The 19,081-nt window shown below is 37.9% G+C and overlaps 1 protein-coding gene across 38 annotated transcripts in view; it reads right to left on the bottom strand.

Annotated features, from left to right (window-relative positions):
• The window catches only part of TCF7L2 (transcription factor 7 like 2), a 203,631-nt gene that overhangs the window by 54,876 nt on the left and 129,674 nt on the right, over positions 1-19,081 (bottom strand). The gene's annotated exons all lie outside the window — the stretch shown is intronic.

Raw genomic sequence — 19,081 nt, forward strand, 5'->3', positions numbered from 1 at the left:
GAGGAAGGGGGAGCCTTTCATACCTATCTTCACTAGACCCTTTTGCTGGCAATTTTGGAAAGGGTCTCCTGATTTTTATTCAGTAGGAATATGTCATGTCTCCAAACGCATTACCCAGCCTCTAAGATTACAGTTATAGAAGACTGGAATTCTCATCTTCTCTCGCTCTTTTACAGGCACACACACATACACACCTTTTTTTAAAATAAAAGAAACGTTACCTTCACTATCACACATATTCCCAGATCTAAAACATTTCCGTGGCAACTCTAAACCAATCACAACTATAACTCATGCCTGAAGACAGTGTAGACTACCTGCCTTTGCCCTCAGCAGAGATCCTATAATTTGTTTGACACAGAACATGGTACTGGCATTGTTCCAGTTTATATGCCACCATATTTTTAGGAACTTGTTACACATTAGACCACTGTGTTGCTTGTACCATGGGCAGACATCTACAGATGAAATGGTGGATATATTTGATTTTTAAAGTATTTTATAATTTAACAAAACAAACAATATTTTGTCTCAACTCTTGATGGAGCACAACTGAAATCTGAAGAACCTTCTGCCAATTTACCATCAAACTCAGCACTGTACTGCCTTATTCAAGAAAATTGTGCTAACCTTTGGCTTGTACTGTTTTGACTGAGGAAGCATGGGTATTTTGTCATTAGAACAAATACTAAGGACAAATATTATACCATCAAATATGATATAAGGAAAATTGCTGTAGTAATTATGGCTTAGTGGAACAAAAAAGCCAAAGTTGCGTCACAGAAGAAAATGAACATATCCAAGTTGAAAATATCTGTGATTCAGTAGACAAACTCAGAGCTTTTATTTACCTAGACTTCAATGAGGACTAGCAATAGGTTTAAATTTTCAAGATATTGAACATTTTCTATCTGTTTATTTGAAAGATCTACAGTAAGACAATAATAATAATAATGTACTGTGTATACCAATTTAATGTGTGTGTTTTTTACCAACACAAATCATCTATGTACAGAAGAAAAAAGTCAAATAAAAGTTAAAGAACTTTCAAGTTCATGTAAGCAACCCCCAATTGGCATGCAAATCACGTACTGTAACCTTTTATCGGTGCAGCCTCTGGTCTCATCAGTCGATGAAATTCTCAGCCCGCGGCAACAGCTTAGCCGAGGGACGTAGACCAATGAGAAAATATTCATTGTGTTAGCATTTCAAATGGCGAGAAAGGAAGAAGAAGCGCTAACTGATCACTGCCCATGGAATTAATTGGATATTCCAAGAATAATGTCTCTCACTGAAGATCCTTGGAGGCCGAGCACGAGTAGAGACCACATTTTGTGCGGTGCCTTCAAAAAAAGACTGCTTGGGGGGCAGTGGACATATTAGGGGTTTAGCGCATTTCCCTAAAGGCCAGAAAATAATCAGATGCACTGAACCAAACTCAGCTAATCCATTCCATAATTATACACACAAAATCCAATAAACTTTGTCACATTACTGGAAAATTAAACCATTATAGCAAAGGCATTGCTATTGTGCATAAGTTTGGGGTATGATTTTGGTTCAAGGAACATTTTGATGAAACACTGAACTTCAAGGGATATTGTCTTTAGAGTCGAGAATGAGAATAGTGTAGATTTGAGTCTTCTGTTTTGTTTCAAACTTTTCTAGGTGCTTCTGTCCTTTATATAGATGAGATTTACGTTTCAGCTTTATCGCACATAGTCCAAGCCTATGCAATGACCCCGTGTGATATTAGTATATCATTCCTTAAGACACATCTTACTTCAAGCTTTTCAAGACTTGTTTGCTTTCAAACTCAAAACAGCATAAAGAATTAGCATTGTTGGGGGCGCTAGAAGATTGAACTAAGACTTTGACTTGGTCCAAAGCAGTAGCCTTCTGGATAAACAGTTGCTTGTGCAACTGAATAATCTCCAAAAGGTAAAAAGAAGAAGAAGAAGAAGGGGGGTAAGAAAGGGAGAAAAATGAGATTAAGAACCTTCCCAAATGTTCCATCTTTCCTATCGACCGCTGGCCTAGCGTGAGGTGTCAATTTTGACTCCAAAGAGAGCACACGAATTCGCAGCGGTCCCATTATGCGGTCTCTGCGCTCATTGTAAATTCTGTCAACGAAGTCAATCTTATTAACTTCCGCACTGGTTCACACATGACATTTTCTTCAATTTTCTTGCTGACATCAAAAACATCAATTAGCAGCCCGAAAATAGGAAGGAACGAATGACAGAGCCTGATAACGTCAACTATTTGAAGCCAAGGGTAAATCTATTCTCCAGTTCTGAATGCGTTCATTACAATTGCATTTTCAAAGAAGACCTCCAAATAGCAAAGAAAATTAAATTTATCATCTAGAAATGCCTAGAAATTGTTTTTTTAATCCTATGTCTATCTCTCAATCCCAGAGTGTAATACAAAGTATCGTAATTCATTTTTATGATAACATGCCACAACTTTAATAGAAAGTTTATAAAATATGCAGCCCCTGCCATACTTCCTATCACACAGAAACTAGAAGGGATGAGAAATTTGTCCACCAGATTGGACCACTGCCTTGTCTACTCATCGGTTCTTATAGGCTGGCATAGAACTGAAGGGGGGGAGAGAGCAAGAGAGAAAGGACACACACCGACATCTAGAGAAATGAAGGAATCATGGGCATTGCAGCTTTAGACTAACTAGTGTCTTTAAAACAGTAGCAAGCAGTAAAACACTTTAGGGGGGGAAATCCTTCCATTTGCATTTTTCCCATCTCAGATAAAGCAAACCCAACTCCTCTTCCATTAAAGCAAAGGGAGAAGTCCACTCAAAGACTTTATACTACCTGTCAAAACCTGAAAGCACATGTCTTCAATCATCTCCTTGAACTTCACTAACTGAACTATTAAACCCATTTCATTTTATTGATGTTTTCAAAAACAAGAACTTAAAAATATCTTCCCTTCACCTTAAAACACTTAAAACCAAAATGGAACGTATGCAGTACTCAACAATTAATTTGTGGGGAGGATAGCAGCCTTAACACGACTGGGGGGGGGGGACACACACACGTAATACCAAGCTGCTGATTTAACGAAATTTTTTTTTGTTCTTGTGTCTGCTTTGTGAGACATCGTAACTTTCATGCTTGTATTACATCTCCTAGGGAGTGAATGAAAGCAGCTTCAGTTGGCTACCAAAGACACTCACTCGGACTTAATGCAAACAGAAAGAGCAGCTACACCCTGATAAACAGATCACATTCCTTCAGCCCATTGATTTTTTGATCTTTTGACATTTTTTAGTTGCTTCCATTCCCTTCCTTGTCTTTTTCTCAATGTCACAAAAGACAAAAATGTCTAAACAATTGATGGTGGGGATATCTATTAGCTGTCAACCCGACTTTTTTTCCCGGCACCGACTAACAAATTCCCAAATAGAATGCCGAGAACCGGCATGACGATGTGCATCACAGGAGTTATTTCAAAGATAGCTAGTCATGATCTAATGTTTTGTCTTTACCAAGCAAAACCTTGCTAAGAAGAAGTCAAGTATGGGAAATGTGGAAGCAAAGGAGGAGGGATCTGTTGAGCAAGCTGATACTATTTCAACCGTGTTGATACACAAACCAGGAAGGAAAATAATTCCTGAAAAGTTGCACACAGTTCTTGGAGCTTTAGTAAGGTTATGAGACACAAGTACTTATTCTGCCTTCTTACAAAACAGATCACATTCATAACGGAAATATTGAAGAATGTTCAAAAATATGGATGATGTTCAAAAATATGGATGAATCGAAGCTTGAAAAGATTTTTTTGAGGTTCAGACTGGTTGTCAATATCTTATTGAAAAATCAGTATTATTAATTATATAAATTATAAACTACATGAGTAATCATCAAACCGATTCATAAAATATATTATTGCACTATTATTTGCTAATGACTAAAGCTTCTCATGAACCAAAAATGAATAAAAATGTTCAATTAGCCATGTATTTTAGTTTATTACAGTGCAATTCTGTGTATTTTTACCCAGAAGTAACTGTCACAGTCTTCAGTGGGACTTACTCCCAGGTAAGTGTGTGCAAGGAATATAAACCAATATTTGAAATTACTGCTGTCTAAAATTACTGCTTTTGATTTCTTTCTTACTCCCCAATAAAGCTAAAAAATTAGCTGAAAGAATTTTCAAAAATATATTTGCAAAACAGTTTCCATCTCCATCTTCTCGGAGACAGATTCTTGTGCTTTTTCCACATTGTTCTAAACATAAATAGTGACACTCCGTTGAGTGACAATTCTCTGTCTCTAATCTTTTGTTTGAATCAAAAGAGTCATTTTGAATCTAGTAAGATAATCCACTGGGGTGTTTTCTTGCACAAACTCCAGTGAAATGAAGGAAACCTACGCAAGAACACGCACATTCAAACGTACATGCTCTTGTGTGGTTTCCATTGATTTCCGTGGAATTTGTGTGGGAAAACTTTCCCAGCGGATTGTGCCCTAGCATTTAAAACAAAGCTCTAAAACCTTTCAGGAGCAAGAGTTATACATACTTTTAAAGGGTCCTCTCGGATGGACCTTCAGCGACTGCATGTGGCGACTATTACCACTGTTAAAAATGAAACTAAGGCAATGCAAACTGATATTTTAATCAACATACAAGAATGCTTCTGTTCTGCAGACTCAGTGGATTTGTTTCAACACTCCGAAGTTGGACTAATTCTCATTGTGAGAAATCTTCCAGGTTTGGTGTGCTTCTATTGCAACAATCCTTAAGGAAAATAAATTAAATATTTTGAAAAGTTTGTAGTCTTTTCATCTCTTCAAGAATACTGAACATTATTTACATGTGATGGTTTTATATATGTGTAAACATTTAGATAGATAGATAGAGTTATATATAATTATGTGAGAGTATTTTATAGCATTGAAAAGTCTACTGGGTTATATTTGACTGGCAGTGGCAAAGAACTGACCACAGGTTACAGATAGGATGAACTGCGGTTATGTTTTTTCAACCACGCGCTGTCCTTGAAACGGAGGCTGCATACGGCTCCATTAGATATAGCTCCGGTGCTCTTGATCTATTATTTACAAAGAATAACCCTTCACTGCTTAAGTGGCGACTTCTACTTCATCCTTCCATTTCAGACGCATCAAACAATTTGGGAGGGGGGGGGAAGAAGGGGGGAAATAAGTTCATAATACAATTTTATGCAAGTGAAAATAATACTTGAGGGTTGTGGGGTTTTGTTTTGTTTTTTTAAAAAGGCAGATTATCTGAAATAAGAATGTTCTTGTCAGCAGAAAATGAGACAGCTTTGTTCTCATAAAAAAAAAGTTATCTTAAATTGATGGTAAACTGTAGATAATAAAATTATTTGTGGCCTTAAAACAAAAATAGATTTAGAGCAGCATACATTCTTATCTGACTATAGAATAAACTGACGATCCCAGTGGAAGAATCTCTTCTAATATGAGCATTTTTTCATTGAAATATTGTCTCTGTAATGAATAAAACTATTATTTAAGCCTATTCAATCTAATTAGGAAGCTTAGATCTCACCTTTGAATTGAACTTTCAACTTTCTGATGCCAATTAGAAACTATTTTAAAAGTATTTCCCAATTAAACAGATTCCTGTGATCATTTCTGACATAAGATAAAATAGAGCTTTTCAGCAAAATTCTGTTGGGGTACAAAAGGGAGATATGACTATGCAATGTCTAAATCTTACCAAATATATAGACTGAATTTGGCATCTTGCCAACAAAAAAGCTGCTTAACTTCCTAACGCCCCTGCTTTATCTTCACTGTATTTGACAACAGTATTACAGCTACAAATTCTTTTTTTATTATTTAATGTACTTCTGCCTTCGCTGAGTTATTATATTTTGCCACCAGCTATATTCATACAATGACACAGATGTTTGTTTGTTTGAGAAAGTAAACCATTTAACAGTGAAGTGTTCCAGACCACTGACTGTCTTAGGCGCACATTAGAAACTTTGTCCCATGGAATAGGTGTCCCATATATGCAAACATGTGGAAGAATAAGGGCATGGCCTGATAATACAGAATGCAGGTAAGCTTAACATACATGTGCATATGAGAATGTGTATTAAATATAACTGCAACTCCCATCAATTCTGCACACTGTGAATTAATGCACATTTTATCACTGGCCTATCAAATCAAGCATATCCCACAGAGTACTGTATTTTTACGTCTATAAGACGCCCCCATGTATAAGACGCCCCCTATTTTGGGGGATTCAGATTTAAGAAAATTGGGGGAGATGGCCCAGACTGTAAGACACCCCCTAATTTTTGACATTATTTTTTAGGAAAAAAACCTAGGCTTATACACGTAAAAATATGGTATACGCCATACTTTCTGTTCCATCAATGAATCCTCCAATTAACAAAGATTTTAATATATTAAAAAAATCAGTTACAAGAGAAAGTAATACACTAAAATATATGAAGAATTATCTAATAAAATCAACATTAAGAAGAGGAGTTATCCAGACCCCAACAATGGAGTAACAATTTTTTTGTTTTATACTATCAAAGAAGGGACCAACCAGACCTCTTAAGATAAGGAGTTTCAGAACTTAGGTGGTCTTCCCATGTACCCAGCAGCTGATGGTGGAACATGAAGCAAAGACTGCCCCAGAGATTTACACAGATGGAAAGGATTATGCAGCAGAAGACCAGCCTCTTATATATCTTGGTCTCACCATTCAGGACTCAGAAGATAATGAGTACAATGGAACTTGGAAACAATAATGAAGCAATGAAGCTGATGAAGCAGCAGGGGTATATATTATTTTCTGAGCATGCTTCAAAAGTGTACTCAGATACTATGTGCTGAATTAATCCAACCTGGATGTGTGATAGCGGTAGGAGCTGACTTTTATGGAAAAGGACAGCAATCCTGGCCATAGCCCCTGCTCAATGATCAAGAATCAATGCTAATTTGAAGAGTACTCAAAACTATGAGCCTGGTTCATCAAGGGAAGGGCAACCACATTCAAAACATGTCATATAACTTTCTTCATGACTTAAAAAACCCCAAAAAACACCTCTAAGTGTTTCTATCCATCTGGATTAAGTTTCTGGTTTTTCACTCAGATCCAGTCCTTCACAGATCTCAAACACCAGACCAGGACCCTCACTGCCTCCCTGGAATTAGATGAAAAGAATCAAGGTCTCATCAGCATACTGATGCCACCCAAACCACTGGACAAACTCTTCTGGCAGTTTAATGTAAATGTTAAGCAACATGGGAAACAAAGTAAAGTGTAAAGTCCTCCTGAACCCCATATGCCACAGGCCACTGGATTTACCAACTTTCTGGAATTTAGATGGGAATCTGACACTTCACACACTTGGTCCACATACACCTTAATCTTCACTAAATGTATGTTGCACCTAGTTCTAAATGTTGACCTAAGAATACCTAAGTTTTAAAAGTTAATCTCCTGAAACTTCCATAAACTTTGACCACATATAGAAAACTCACGGTATATTGATCCCTAGCTAACAAAATATATATGAATAAATGTCAAACAAAATCAGGTTTTTCATATGATAGAACGTACTGAGATTATCTGACTCTATCAACGGGCAATTTGGCTTCCTTTTGTAACAAACATTATCATAGAATGTGGAATGGTGGATAATTACCATTCAAGAGATCAATTCCAGCTGCACCAAAGTACAAAACTATGGATCATTACAAATAGGACTACTCAAGGCCAGATAATGTTATATAGCTCAAGATGACTTCTTATGTACACACATGCTTGCATTTGCTATGTTTGTCTAACAATTTATCATTAGGCTCATCCTTCATTAATGACAAGTCAGGTCAATATTTATGATCAGATTGCAAATTAACCAATTTAAGCATTCCACACACCTGTGTTGAAAAAATGTAATGTTATATTACGAAACTATCGTGCAATCTGGTGTATCACATTACCGCATTTCATGCCCAATGCAAAAGAATATAAGTAAAATTGAATATATGCCTATGTAAAGAATACAAATCACACATGAGATAACTACAGATGTTTTAAGCACAATTTTTGATGCAAGGCAATGATTCAGTAGGCAAATACATTAACCAAAAGTGCAAGTATAGAGGTTAAGAGCAGTGAGGTGACGATAAACATGTCATTAAAGGCCAAGTAGCAGACTTGAATTTTCATTACAGATTATAATACTCCCAATTCTCTGAATTACACTTAATCATAGTTTTCAGAGCATTTAGCTGTCTAAATGACATGCTTAAAGACTAGCTTAGTAGGAGATGGGTATTTGACTGTGCAAACTGATGTTTGTGGGAAAGAATAAAACATTTGAACATTAAATTCTTTCCAGAATTTATGTTGATCTATATACATCTAAGTACACATGTAGCTATTAGTTTTTATAGAAGAGAACACAAAATTAAACTTTTTATTGGGATTTGCGTGTTCTGAAATCATCATTGGAATTTATAAATATTTAGGATTTTGTTCATTTAAGTCCATATCATACTAATATGCAGTATATCATCCAAATCTAAAAAGTCAGTTCTGTACCTGTCTTCTTTACTTCTTAGCATTCCCAAAAATCGTCTATTAAACAGACCATTAGGGAGCCACTATTCAGAGATATTTCTTTTGAGTTATCTACAAAGCATTTGGCTGGTATGAATACTTAAGAGACACTTGTGAATTCAAGTTAAAATGGCATAAAATTGTATTTTGTATAATGCCTGGGTGTGTTGCATTCTATTTACTTATTCTGTATAAATTTTATTTCTTTACAGTATATTTATGTCAACAAAGTGATGATAGCTTCACATTATTAGTAAATCACCCACCGTTTAATTATCACATTCATGCTGTGTATTGTGGTGTTGCATACGTATGCAGAACATGCACATGAATAAATATGGGGAGAATGCACATCTTATACAGTTACAACTTAAGACATGTTTTGAAGTTGCTAAAACATTTCATGAATAGGCAGGAAACTACCATTCCAAAGAAAAAACATGATGAGGATAATTTTAAGAAGCATAAGTTATTCTAAAGGAACTTCTTCATAGTTAATGCACATAGGGCAAGATCCAGCAAAGTCTAGCACTTTTAAGTCAAATTAATTTCTACACTAAAATCAATTAGGATTTTTAAAAGTGCTTAACTTTGATTGGATCATGCCCAAAGTGCTTAAGGAAATATTCTGTTTTATGAGACTGTTTACAATATTGTATTTTTACATTACGAACCTCCCTGAAATCTACAGATAAAGAGTAGTATACAAATTTAGTAAGTAAATATAATAATAATACCAGAAAAAAATTATGAAGCAATTCTATTCTATTCCCCTATTTTGAGAGAGTATAACCTCCAGTCGTACCTTGGTTGACAAATGCCTTACGACTCGAACATTTTGGCTCCCGAACACCGCAAACCTGGAAGTGAGTGTTCCAGTTTGCAAACGTTCTTTGGAACTTGAACGTCCATTGTGGCTTCCACGACTTCTGATTGGCTGCAGGAGCTTCCTGCAGCCAATCAGAAGATGTGCCTTGGTTTCCGAACATTTTGGAAGTTGAAAGGACTTCTGGAACGGATTCCGTTCGACTCCTGAGGTACCAATGCATATTGATTAAAATACGGATATTTCAGTGTATACAATGACAATAGGGTATGTTATTGCTTTAAATGTATAGTGCAGATGGGGCCTAAGTGATTAAAGTACAGACCTTGGAGATGCTGAAATACATGCACATTTTTCTTTTTTGAAGTTAAACACCACTAAGAAAATACATGCCTATAGTAGTGACTCTTTAATATGTAAAATATACTAGAAAGCAAATTAATCCTATAGTTTGTTGCTAATAAATGCTACTTAAACTATCACCATAAGCGGAACAATGAAGTGTCTGAAGAATCTGCTGTTTTGTAATTTATATTTGATATAGGATAGAGACGAATATTTGTGTTTCTGCCTTGCTTTTCCTCCAAGAAGTTGAAGATAGTACACATAGTTCCCACTTTTTTTCCTTGCAACAACTCCATGAGCGGAGGCAGATCTACTATGAAACTAATGAAAGTAAGCTTGGAGAGGCCCCAGAATTGACTTTAGTCCAAATTGCTTAAAAACTCTGGATCTAGTAGACCCAATTTGAGTCACATGACTCAAATTGATTACTTTTTTGTTGTATATATTTCAACAGTCCCAAAGTTTGAGTGTCAGTGGCACAGATGTTGTACAGGTGTGAATCTGTCATGGAACAACCCCATTGAAGAAGATAACAGAGGGTACCCAGTAGTCATCATAGGTTGCAAAACTCCCTTCAAACTTTCCCACTCAGTTCAAGGACATAAGAGCTGCCTGCTGGATCAGGCCAATAGCCCGTTTAATCTAGCATCCTGTTCTTACAGTGGTCAACCAGATATCTATGGACCTGACAAGCAGGACCCCAGCACAAGAGCACTCTCACTTCCTGTAGTTTACAGCAAATGGTATTCATACACATACTGATTCCTACTGTGGAGGCAGAAAATGGCCTCCATCATGCCTAGTAGCCATTGGCAGACTTATCTTCCATGAATTTGTCTAAATCACTTTTAAAGCTATGCTAGTTGGTGGCCATTACTATCTCCTGTGGGAATAAGTTCCATAGTTGTAACTATGCACTGCGTAACAAAGTACTTCATTTTATCTGACCTGCATCTTCTAACATTCAGCTTCTATGGATGTTCATGAGTTCAAGCGTTATGAGGAATAAAAACATTTCTCTGTCCACTTGCTCCAAGCTATGCATTGTTTAGCTCTAACAATCATAACTCAAATGGGACACTTTCACCATCAAGCTTGCTAAGTTTTATCTTCTATTGTCAAACCAATATTGGCTTCTCATGTTAGAACCCATTACATGAGACAGAAGAACACCACCTGTCAAGACTACCCAGAGGCTTTCGTGTCATTAGCACAGAGAAGAAATTTAGCCAAAAAAATTGTATTTGCAGTACAGTCAAACCTCTGTTCCCGAACGCCTCTGTTATCGTGCGTTTCGGCTCCCAAATGCCGAAAACCTGGAAGTAAATGCTCCAGTTTTTGAACATTTTTTGGAACCCGAATATCCAACGTGGCTTCTGCTTCAGTGCAAGAAGCTCTCGCAACCAATCAGAAGCCGTGCCTCGGTTGTTGAACGTTTCAGAGGTCGAATGGTCTTCCGAAACAGATTACGTTCTACAACCAAGGTTTGACTGTAACGGGACCCAATTCGTTATACCATCTCAAAATTTCTCTATTGAAAGGTACACCATTATGTATTTTTTAAAATGGATTTCTATAACGTCACCTGTTACTCACCTTCTTTGTATACTAAGAAATGCCATGTGCCGCAGCCATTCATCATAGTGGAGTTGCTCCATCTCCTTGATTGTTTCGGTTGCCCTTTTCTGAACCAATTCAAACTCTACAATATCGTTTTGAGGTGCATTGACCAGAACTGCACATAGTATTCCAAATGAGGTAACACTGTAGATTTGTATAATGACATTGTGGTATTTGCAGTTTTAGTTTCAATTCCTTTCCTAGTGATCTCTAGCTTGGAAATAAACTCTTTCATGGCTGAGTTATCTGCTATGAAGGTCTCATTCCTGGTCAGTCACCACCAGTTCAGATCCCATGAGCATATATGTGAAATTAAGATGTCTTGTTTACATTAAATTTAATGTGCCATGTTGCCACCCAATCATGCAGACACAAAAAATGATGAATTGGTACCAAGTGTACCATGGTTGGATGTGGTTGTTTGTTTGTTTTTGCAAGTGTTGAACCTCAGGAGTTGGAAAGCAGATGATGACTTTGCAGTTATCACTGTCTTGTGTGCATTTATGATGCTGAAGTTGGTTCCCAGTTCCCAGTTCCTTATTCAACAAAGAGCTGCCTGGATAACCTAAATGTTTTATTTGACCCTATACCACAAAATATGAATTCTAATATCCCATATCATAGATCTCCCTCATTAGTGAAACTCTCCCCATCATCATTCTCTGGGGCAAAAAGTGTTGTTTTTGTGCAAAGCACATTAATGTGCAATGACCTCAGTCTGCAGTTATGAATAAGGGAGTTGTAACTGTGTTCCCCTACATAGTGGCAGTCGGTAGTTCTTTACCTCTCTTTTCTTAGTGCAAAACGGGAGATACTCCGATCCTTGCCACTATGTCAATGTAGCAGCTCTGCCTAACACTAATGGACAACTTGCTTTAGATAATTGTAATTTGTTTTTTATTGCATTGTTTTTATTGTGTACTGAATTTTAAAACTGTTGTTTTGTATGGAACTGTTTTATTATACACCACCTTGATATTATTTTTATGAGGGGCAGTAGATAAATATTTTAAATACATGAACAATTTTCAGTACGATACATATGAAAGCGCTCTGTTAAGCCTCCCTAAGAGTATTCCAGCTTTAGCACCACAAGTGTGCAATACAAATGATACAAACATATGAAACTGGCAAGATAATGAAAAGTTAATTGCATATAGACTTCTATCCACTGATACATATTTAGAAACAGAGTAACACAGAACAAAGGAAATATGCTGGAAACAACACACCAGAAATTTAGATAATCAGCTATCTTCCAGTAAAGATGCATCACTAATTTAAATGTATTAACGTTAAAAAGGTAATTAGCGCCCTTATTTTCAATTTCCCTTTTTGCTCTCTAGATCTAAAATGAATAAGGTTTAGAGAGAAAGACCTGCCAAATCAGTCTAATAACCCACTGATTTGTGCAATATGTTGATGCCTTTTTAACTGGTTGCAGAATCTGAAGTTCAACCCTAATGTTTGGGATTTGATGGGCTGCTCTATATGCATGCATAATTTCACTAAGTTCAAAATTCATTTTGTTCTAATTATTCCCCACCACCCATCAAAAATGAAAACAAAAATCCCCACTGATATGAAAATAAATCTTTAGCATTTGAGGAATGGTAGGCCCTTTCTTTGTACTGGAAAACAATAGCTGAAATTGGGCTTTCCGTTTTGTTTTTCAGCAATGACTTCAGCACTTGTTTCTACCTCACAATGGCCATATTTGTCACATGTGAAAACAGGCAGTGGCAGAGAAATAAGATAAGTTTAGGAGCTAGTTATGTCCCTCCTTTTGCTTCCCGAGTTCACCCAGTATTCGGTGAAAGTTCATCTCAGCCATATGAAAGAGGTTATGGCAGCAGTGTTCCAAGAAGGAATTTGAACTCAGCTCTTCCCTGCACGCTAACCACTGTACAACATTATCACTACCATCTATGGCATTACTAAGCATTGAATTATGAGAACTTGTAATCGCTGAGTCAGTTTGCTGCTTGGAACATGCTCACAGGGAAATAGATATTAGCAAACTGCACCATCTTCTGGTATGGCTGGAAGCATGCTGCCTAGGCTGTAAACAACAAAACCAGAAAAATATATGGCCACACACTACACAACTTTTCTACAAATTAGGGAAATCTAAATGGTCTTCAGACATAATCTACAGCAGGCTTCAGTGTAACTTATTACTTTCAGAGGTATTGTAACAAGTAACTCCTCCCCAAAATGCATTCAATACAATATTCTGGAACACTGTGGAGGCATAAAAACAAAGGCTCCAGACAATAAATGAATATTTGTGTTCATATATTTTTACCTCTGATTCAATGGTATGCAGTACACAAGCATGAGTGTTGCAAAAGGGCCAGAAAGCCTTTGGGGTATGTAGTTTCAGTGGTAATTCTAGTTCAAGACATTGTAGACATTCTAGACATTCAACTAGAGGAAAGGAAAGGATTATTTCTATTAAAATATTCCCACCCCCACCCCAATCTCTGGAAAGGAAAATTCTTTCTTCAAAGTTGGAGGCTCTGTTCCAAAAGGTCTGGAACGAAGGATTATCTGTGTTTGCAATGCAGTCAGAAATTTTGTTGACACATATTCCAGCTATCAGTGGGACACACCAAGGCATATGTACTCCTTAAAAGCGAAAGGAACAAAAATGCCTTCTGCTACTTTCTCTGCACATGCTTATAATCATTCAGCCCATGAACAGTTGAATATGTATCTGGATCCTAGCTGGCAGCCTCTTAATGGAGTTCAATGGAAGCAGATTGCAAACCCTAAAGAGCCTATACAGACAAAACACTGTCAATGCCTTAATTTCAGTTAAGGATTGAGTATAGAAGACAGCACTTCCCATCGTGCACACAAATTTTCACTTAAGTCTTACACGGTGCTAGCTAACCATGGTTTGCTCTTAACATGGAATTGTGAAGCCAGTTTCAAACTCTGATTAAATTCCAAATTCTGATTAAAAACTAAATGGTCATAGAGATTTCAATATACTTGCAGGAGCGTCTCCACCCAATCGTTCAGCGCCGAGGACCTTCTGGCGGTTCCCTCACTGTGAGAAGCCAAGTTACAGGGAACCAGGCAAGGGCCTTCTCGGTAGTGGCACCTGCCCTGTGGAATGCCAGACTTTTAGAAGACATATGAAGGCAGCCCTGCTTAGGGAAGCTTTTAATGTTTAACAGACCACTGTATTTTAATACTTTGTTAGAAGCTGCCCAGAGTGGCTGGGAAAACCCAGCCAGCTAAGGGGGGGTGTTTATAAAAAATATATTATTATTATTATTATTATTATTATTATTATTATTATTATTATTTCAATATAACTCTATATCATGAGTATGGCTGGCATAAGATTCATGTGGAGAGGGAAGGGAAGGGAAGGGAAGGGAAGGGAAGGGAAGGGAAGGGAAGGGAAGGGGTGGGGTTAAGATTAGGAACATTGTGTCTGCAGCGCTTCAAGGTAAACAACAATGTATAAACAGTGGGTTAGATTAAGGTTACCATATTTTTTTCCAACTTCCTACTAAAACTCAATAGATGGATTTTTGTCAGGGGAGTGATTTGTAAAACCGGGGACTGTCCCTGGGAAACGGGGACGTCTGGTAACCTTAGGTTAGATCCTTCTGCGTATAGAAGGGCTCCTTCCATCCACAGAATGGACCAAGATCTAGTAGCGGAAGCTCCACAATGGAGAAGCAGTTTTTATCTACTCTTTTTTCTCCTGTGTCCTGCACTTCACCTACAACCCTGGAAGACTCCTCTGGATCTGGAACAGATTTTCTCCAGATTTAAACCTCTGGGGCAGATTTTCAGGGGTTACAAGGAAGGAAGAATCACCTATCTTCACCTTCTCCAGCATGAGCAGAATTCTGCTGGGTGGATTCCTGGATCCAATTTTGGTGAAGCAAACACGGGGAGGGAGTTGGACTGTGCCCCTGGGAGTGGCACACATGTGGCACAGTTGAGACAGAGAGATGCAGAGAGGAAAAGGCAGCCTCAGGGCAGCACCTCACTCAGGGCTGGCAGAGGAGGAGAAGGGAGAGTCTTGAGCCCAGCAAAATACATGGGAAGTGGGACCACCCCATCGGCTCTGCTAAGACACCAGGTCCATTGGGCCTCTTCTCCCTCAAGACGATCATCACAACTCTCAAGAACTGTTGCCTCAGTTTGCTTGTTTTCCTTTACCCATCTGCTTTCTTTTCTCTCCTGAGGGCAAGGACTGGCTCACTTGTTAATGATCTCACATCATTCTGGGAGCTTTTTCAGTTGAAATATGCTTTAAATAAAACACACATCTATATACACGCATACACATTTATACTATGACTCAGTGTTTACAAGCATCAGAAATCCATAGGACTGAGAAGTTGCTGGTAATGAGAAATGAGAAATGACTTTTACAGTCTTCCTTCTAGAATCTGCAAAATGGGTTAAATGGATAACAGGTACACATTTAACAGCAATCACGTGTCTATTGTCTGAAATGGTATTCAAAAGATGCAGGTGTTTCTTTTGCAAGTTTCAGGTAGTTTAGATAAAAAGTGCAGAAGCTAGAAGGGATTATTGGAGATGGAAAAGCAAGCCCCCCACCTGCCCCCTCAAAATGCAGATCAGTATATTATTGCCCCCAAACATCTAACACTCACAACTAAGTCACTTATGATTATCACTTTAGTTTTCAGCACCACAAAACCTTTGAAACTTAATTTGCATGTATGTTTCAGCTCAACTGAAAGATCATTCCCTTAAAATGTTTCCCTATCGTGACAAAAATAGTACCAAGGAAATGTCACGTTAATGATATTGGGAATCCCCTTTAGACTTAGAGCTTCCTTCTGAGGAGTTATTTTTGCAAGACTTTGAAACAACACAATTGCATTTGAGCCTACAAAATTCCACCTAAGCAGTCTGTTTCTTCTTCTACGTTTGCAATTTACTAAACTTTCACCATGCATGAATGTTTATGTTTGTGGGGGGGGGTGGCTTTGTGGTTTTTTGCACTTTAGAAGACAATTGTTTTGGGGTGTGTGGAAGGGGGGGGGGCGGCGGCGGAGGCTTGTCTGTGAAATTATACAGACTAAGACACAACACAGCAGGGAGGGGAAAACCTTTTCTTTTCTGCAGTCTGCAATTCATGACCCAGAAACATGTTTATTGACACTATGAAGGAAGGCAATGTGGGTGTTCTTAATTACCACTCCTGGTGTGACTGTAGTACAAGAACTGTTTACAAGACCTCTATGATTTCCACTATAAATATAAGCTCTTTCAATACTAGCTGGTTTCAGAACAAGGGCTGAGTACTGGAATAGGAACCTAAGAACATAGGAAGCTGCCTTATAAGTCAGACTTATTGCTCCACCTAGCTCAGTTTGTCTATACTGAATGGCAAGAAGCTATCTAAGGCTTCAGATAGGGCTCTCACCAAGCCATACCAAGCTGGGCATGGAATCTGGATATCCCAGATGCAAAGAATGTGCTTGGCCACTGAGCTATGGTGCTATGGGAAGCAAAGTTTGCTGGACAATGCACATAATATCTTTTTCTCTATATTTTCCCATTTCCCACCCCAGAAGTAAGAAACAGATTGCCTCTGAAACCAGGATTTTAAGAAGTAGGGCTGAACACACAAATCTGCTCCATTCCATTCCACTCCATCTTTCCACATTCCACAGTAGCCCAGGGGTCACAAAACATGTCTCTTTCACATTTTTTTAAAAAAGAGCAAAAATGGAATACATATTTTGAAGAAGCAGTCAGTCCTTACAGAAGACTTCAGCAGGCATAAGGGTGAGCATCACTGCTTGTGTCCCTTAAAAAAACAACAACACGTGTACTCTTGACCTCTGCTGGTCTTTCAAAACTCTTGCAGTTTTTGGTTTATCAGAGGCAAAGCAGGGTCTCTGCAAGGCACACCAGTAGGAACTCCCTAAGCACTTTTGGGGTGCCTTTTTTTTAAAAAAAGTTGCAGGTAAGCATTGGCTGAAAGCAAACATAATGTCTCTAATATTACTATAACACCAGGGACTCTGCTAGACTGGTAAAGAAAAAGCAATTTACATGCGTTGTATGTGCAATATAACATTGTGCCACCAGATGGCAACGTGGAGTCCTGTTTTTCTCTACCTGTTTTCCCTGTTTAAATTTACAATGCTTTAAACCATGGGTAGGCAAACTAAGGCCCAGGGGCCGAATCCGGCCCAATCGCCTTCTAAATCCGGCCCACGGACGGTCCAGGAATCAGCGTGTTTTTACATGAGTACAATGTGTGCTTTTATTTAAAATGCATCTCGGGGTTATTTGTGGGACACAGGAATTTGTTCATTCCTCCCCCCCCCCCAAAAAAAAATATAGTCCGGCCCCTGCAAGGTCTGAGGGACAGTGAACCGGTCCCCTGCTGAAAAAGTTTGCTGACTCTGCTTTAAATTGAAACGCTTCTTTGACGTGTCTAGATCCAGCCTTGGATGGTGTGGTGGAAGAAGGGAAAGCAAATCAGAAGAGGAAGGAGGTAGAAGTCCTCTGTGACTGATAGGTCAAAGGGAGTAATTTTTAGCCAGAAAACAAATCTGTTTTCATTGTTCCCACCCCAAAATCAACTTTAAAAGATGTCTAGCACAGAAGTCCCTCTATATATTTGTCTACAATTTGGCAGGCTTCTTACGCTTTTGTGTCTGCGATTTTCAGACCAATTTCACATAAAATACATGGGAAAATTAGAAGAGTTCATTTTCATCCACATCAGAATTATTAACAGCTGGCTTGCAGGAAACTCACTGCAGTAATCCTTTAGAAATGTAGCAAAGGAGTAGCTTCCTATGATTTTCATTAAACTCTGCCCAATATATATGTGTGTGTGTGTCTCTCTGTGTGTTTTCTTTTTCTTTTTTAAAAAAAGGCAACTATTAAAGGTGCTCAGCAAAAACATCCCTAAATCTATCTGCCTATAATTTGGCAAACTTTAGCTAATCTGGAGCACTAGCTCGCCTGTAGTTTTCATCCATTGTATCAGAAGTTTAAAAAAGTTATAGATGGTTATTTATTACAATATTATTTTCCAGGACTGAACTGGGGTGTGACTGGTGGACAAAGAAGACCTGGATGCATTCTGAACCAAATGGGGCAGCCAGTGAAGTGCCCCACACCCAAGTGGGGTTCTTTCCAAAGCACCAAATTGGGATCGGAACCAAATCTTGTGGTCAATGCACACCACTAGTATATTCCAGTTTCCATATGATATTTTCATGTAACCATTGATAGTGGTAAGAATTAATAATAATAATAATAATAATAATAATAATAATAATAATAATTTACACCCCGCCCATCTGGCTGAGTTTCCCCAGCCACTCTGGGTGGCTCCCAATCAAATGTTAAAAACAATACAGCGTTAAATATTAAAAACATCCCTAAACAGGGCTGCCTTCAGATGTCTTTTAAAAATAAAATAGCTGCTTATTTCCTTCTGATGGGCATATCGTTTAAAAAACAGCATGAGAAGCAGTCGCAAGATCTGATTATTATTATTATTATTATTATTATTAGCAGGAGCAGGAGCAGCATATTCCATGCCTTCAATATAAGGTGAAGAGTTACAACGATGCAAAAATAAAATCTAAAACCTGTTAAAGTAATTTCAGATAGCATCAAGCTATTGACTGCACACACCAATCCATTC

The sequence above is a fragment of the Podarcis erhardii genome (assembly GCF_964252035.2).
Source record: "Podarcis erhardii genome assembly, chromosome: 5".
Classification (NCBI taxonomy): Eukaryota; Metazoa; Chordata; class Lepidosauria; order Squamata; family Lacertidae; genus Podarcis; species Podarcis erhardii.